A 5,000-nucleotide genomic window follows, 5' to 3' on the forward strand; every position below is an offset into this window, starting at 1 on the left:
CCGCCCCCTACCTCCGGCCCGCTTTCCACCAGCAGCAGCACATTGGCCGCTCCAGGGAAGGAAGGCGGGAGACCTTAGGACCCAGCGGCGTCGCCGCCGCCGCCTCCGTGCCGGGGGGCCCGGAGGGGCCTCCCGCCGGCGGCGGCGATGATGGGTGGCGCGTGTTTTGGACGCTGAGCCCCCGCAGCTGCCGAGTCCCTGCCGCGCCGTGCCCGCGGCCCGGCTCCCCGCCTTCCTCAGTCGGTCGCTCGGCCGCCCGCCCTCCTGCCCGCCTGCTCCGTTCCCGCCCCGGGTTGAAAGCCAAACGAACGCCGAAGGGGTGGGAGGGAGAGCAGCGACGGGGCGGGGGTGTGTGTGTAACAACAGAAACCGCTCCCCACCAACACCACCCCCCCACCACCCCCCCCCCCCCCCGCCCCCCCACCGCCGCAACGAGCTCTGTCGACCCCCCTGCCGACCCCCCCCCAACCCCCACCCCTCCCGCCACCAGGTCCACCGTGACACCGGCCGCCCCCTGCCACCCCCGGGGTTCGCGAGGAGACCGGCCGCCCCCTACCTCCGGCCCGCTTTCCACCAGCAGCAGCACATTGGCCGCTCCAGGGAAGGAAGGCGGGAGACCTTAGGACCCAGCGGCGTCGCCGCCGCCGCCTCCGTGCCGGGGGGCCCGGAGGGGCCTCCCGCCGGCGGCGGCGATGATGGGTGGCGCGTGTTTTGGACGCTGAGCCCCCGCAGCTGCCGAGTCCCTGCCGCGCCGTGCCCGCGGCCCGGCTCCCCGCCTTCCTCAGTCGGTCGCTCGGCCGCCCGCCCTCCTGCCCGCCTGCTCCGTTCCCGCCGCGGGTTGAAAGCCAAACGAACGCCGAAGGGGTGGGAGGGAGAGCAGCGAGGGCGGGTGGTGGTGGTGGTGGTGGTGTAACAGAAACCGCCCCCGATCCCCCACCCCCCAGCCGTAGTGCTCCGCGGCGCCGAGGAGGCTGCGGTCGGTTGGCGGCCGCACCCACCGCCCTGCAGCTCCGGAGTTGCAGCGGTGGGGCGGGGACCAACGGCTCTTCGGGCGCGCGGGCGACGGTGGGGGTCGGGGGGCTGGGGGGGGTGGGGGGCTGGGGGTGTCTGTGTGTGTGCGCGTGCGTGCGTGCGTGTGTGTGTGTGTGTGTGTGTGTCTGTGTCTGTGTGTGCGTGTGTGTGTGTGCGCGCCTGTGTCTCTCTCTCGCGCGCGCGCGCTCTCTCTCTCTCTCTCTCTCTCTCTCTCTCTGTGTCTCTGCGTGTGTGTCCGAGCTCGTGTGTGTCGCGGCGGGGGGGGGGGGGGGGGGGGGAACAAACAACAAAACAACAATCCGAACAACACACACACACACACACACACGCGCGCACACACCCCCACACCCCCTATTCCCACACATAAAGCCCGGGAGCCCCCTTCCCACCCCCCCACCCCAACCCCGTCGAAAAAAACCTAAACGCGAATGCCAGCGAGCGCCTGGCAACGCCGGGACCCGGACCCGGACCCGGACCCGGACCCGGACCCGGTGAAGGGCGCCCGGTGCCCACGCCTCTGCGGCACAGCGAAAGGCGGGGGGAAAGAAACAAAATAAAAACACACACACGCACCCCCCCCCCCCCCCCCACCCCCCCTCCCCCGAGACTAAAGCTAAACCCACGCTGCGAAACCAAAAGCTGAAGCCGAGGACCGCCCGGCAGCGCCGGGACCCCGACCCGGCGAAAAGCGCCCGGTTCCCGATGCGAACTCGCTCCAGCGAGACGGGCGTCTCCGTTGGGGGTGAGGTGCGGGGAACGTCGCCGCTTCTGCCGGGTCCCCTGGCAGCCGCGGGAAGCGGGGGGGGGGAGTGGCGGGCGGCGCCGTGCGGCGCGGAGTGGCGCGGCGCAGAGGGGCTGACTGGCGGCCGAGGGGGCGGGCAGCGAATGATGCCAGCGACTGCATGGCAGCCAACGGGTCGGGGCGGGGGGGTGGGGGGGCTGGTGCTGCGTGCACATGAGAGCGCGGCGGGGCGCGGGGGTGCGGGGGTGCGTTAAGAAAAAAAATTTCCCTTTTCATTTATTTTTTTTCGGATTTCATTGGCATCTATCGAAACAAAAATGTCTCGCACGACGCGGCCGCCAGGTCTACCCGCCTCCGGGGCGTGAAGCGGCCGACAGGTCTGCCCGCCTCCGGGGCGTGAGGCGGCCGTCAGGTCTACCCGCCTCCGCGGCGTGAGGCGGCCGTCAGGTCTACCCGCCTCCGCGGCGTGTGGCGGCCGTCAGGTCTACCCGCCTCCGGGGCGTGTGGCGGCCGTCAGGTCTACCCGCCTCCGGGGCGTGAGGCGGCCGTCAGGTCTACCCGCCTCCGCGGCGTGTGGCGGCCGTCAGGTCTACCCGCCTCCGGGGCGTGTGGCGGCCGTCAGGTCTACCCGCCTCCGGGGCGTGAGGCGGCCGTCAGGTCTACCCGCCTCCGCGGCGTGAGGCGGCCGTCAGGTCTACCCGCCTCCGGGGCGTGAGGCGGCCGTCAGGTCTACCCGCCTCCGGAGCGTGAGGCGGCCGTCAGGTCTACCCGCCTCCGGGGCGTGTGGCGGCCGTCAGGTCTACCCGCCTCCGGGGCGTGAGGCGGCCGTCAGGTCTACCCGCCTCCGGGGCGCGACGCGGCCGTCAGGTCTACCCGCCTCCGGGGCGTGAGGCGGCCGTCAGGTCTACCCGCCTCCGGGGCGCGACGCGGCCGTCAGGTCTACCCGCCTCCGGGGCGTGAGGCGGCCGTCAGGTCTACCCGCCTCCGCGGCGTGAGGCGGCCGTCAGGTCTACCCGCCTCCGGGGCGTGTGGCGGCCGTCAGGTCTACCCGCCTCCGGGGCGTGAGGCGGCCGTCAGGTCTACCCGCCTCCGGGGCGCGACGCGGCCGTCAGGTCTACCCGCCTCCGGGGCGTGTGGCGGCCGTCAGGTCTACCCGCCTCCGGGGCGTGAGGCGGCCGTCAGGTCTACCCGCCTCCGGGGCGTGAGGCGGCCGTCAGGTCTACCCGCTTCCGGGGCGTGAGGCGGCCGTCAGGTCTACCCGCCTCCGGGGCGTGAGGCGGCCGTCAGGTCTACCCGCTTCCGCGGCGTGAGGCGGCCGTCAGGTCTACCCGCCTCCGGGGCGTGAGGCGGCCGTCAGGTCTACCCGCCTCCGGGGCGTGAGGCGGCCGTCAGGTCTACCCGCCTCCGGGGCGTGAGGCGGCCGTCAGGTCTACCCGCCTCCGGGGCGTGAGGCGGCCGTCAGGTCTACCCGCTTCCGCGGCGTGAGGCGGCCGTCAGGTCTACCCGCCTCCGGGGCGTGTGGCGGCCGTCAGGTCTACCCGCCTCCGGGGCGTGAGGCGGCCGTCAGGTCTACCCGCCTCCGGGGCGTGAGGCGGCCGTCAGGTCTACCCGCCTCCGGGGCGTGAGGCGGCCGTCAGGTCTACCCGCTTCCGCGGCGTGAGGCGGCCGTCAGGTCTACCCGCCTCCGGGGCGTGAGGCGGCCGTCAGGTCTACCCGCCTCCGGGGCGTGAGGCGGCCGTCAGGTCTACCCGCCTCCGGGGCGTGAGGCGGCCGTCAGGTCTACCCACCTCCGAGGCGACCGGCGGTGGCCGCTAGGTGTACCCGGCTCCACGTTGCCGGCGGCCGGCTCAGCGTCCGTCGAAAGGGCTGCCAGGTCTACCCGGCTCCGTCGGGACTTAGAGCGCGGGCAGACCTGTTGGCTCCGGCAGTTCCTCCAAGGGGTCGCTGTTTCGCGCTGCCTCCAGTTAGGTCATCGTAAGAGTCGGCGTCTCTGCAGCGCCTCCCCCGCTGGCAGGCAGACACTGCCTTTAAGCGCCCCTTTCCGGCGCGGACCCATATTCTCCTTATATAGGGGCACGAGGCGTCTCTGCTCCAGACAAGCGCCACCGAGCGAGGGCACGCGGCTTAGCCGGCCAAGTGGAATGCTGGGCGGCCGCAGACGGTGGTTTCCCCCGGGGAATTGGGCACGGTTCTCAAGCCGGTGCTCTGTCAGGCGAGCGTGCACGGAACCGAGAGCACCCAGAGAGATGCCGAACGGCACGAAGCCGGGCGGCGTTGGGGCGGTCGCTGCCGAGTGGTGAGAAAAGGACGGGCAGAGGTGCACGGGAGAGGCCGAAGACCGGTGGCCGGAGGCGGCTGGCGGCACTTGAACGCTGGATACTGGGGGGGGGAGCCGAGCTGTGAGACTACCGTGGGTGGTTACCCCCGTCCCCCCCCCGGTCCCCCGAGAGCCCGATGATGGCGGAGGGGGGGAGCGCCGGTATGTGTGTTGACACAGCGGTGCTCCGTACGGTTCCAGCCCGTCGGGGGCTGTTGCCCAGCTCCTTGAGGGGGCCTTGGGGATGGGACGAGAGGTGGCGGCGGCGGCACCTGCTCCCTTTGTTTGCCGGCCTTAAGCCGGAGCCCGTGGCATGGGCACGCCACGGTTTTGGCTGGTCGCGGTGGCCGGCAGCTTGGATGCAGACGGCCCGGGGGGGGTGTGTCTCGAGCCACCGGTGGGTGGCCCCCCCCCCCCGGCCCCCCGAGAGCCCGACGATGGTAAGGCGAGAGGCGGCGGCGCCTCCCTGGTTCTTGGTTTACTCCTTTCGTTGCCGGTATCGTATGCCATACGTGCGGGGCGGCCTGTGGTGTCCGGCCGGCTCTCGGCGTCCCTGGTTTCTACCGGCCGGGCTCGGTGAAGGGAGGTCTGCACGGTGCTGTGAGCGAAGGCTAGTCGACTCCTCGGGTCCTTTGCTCTCTCGGCCCTAAGCCGGAGCCCGTGACATGGGCACAGCACGGTACGTTTTTGGCCGCCGGTGTTGGCTGGCAGCCGGGTGCAGATGGCCGTGGTGGGGTGTCTCGAGCCTTCAGCGGCTACCCCCCCCCACCACTCTGGTCCCCTGAGAAGCCGGATGATGGTAAGGCGAGGCGGCGGCGCCTCGGTCCTCTTTTCCGCTTTCTTTTTTTCCTGGTGCAGATGCCATACGTGGGGCGGCCTGCGGTGTCCGGTCTGCTCCTGGCGTCCCTG

Source organism: Athene noctua, unplaced genomic scaffold, assembly GCF_965140245.1.
Source record: "Athene noctua unplaced genomic scaffold, bAthNoc1.hap1.1 HAP1_HAP1_scaffold_260, whole genome shotgun sequence".
NCBI lineage: Eukaryota > Metazoa > Chordata > Aves > Strigiformes > Strigidae > Athene > Athene noctua.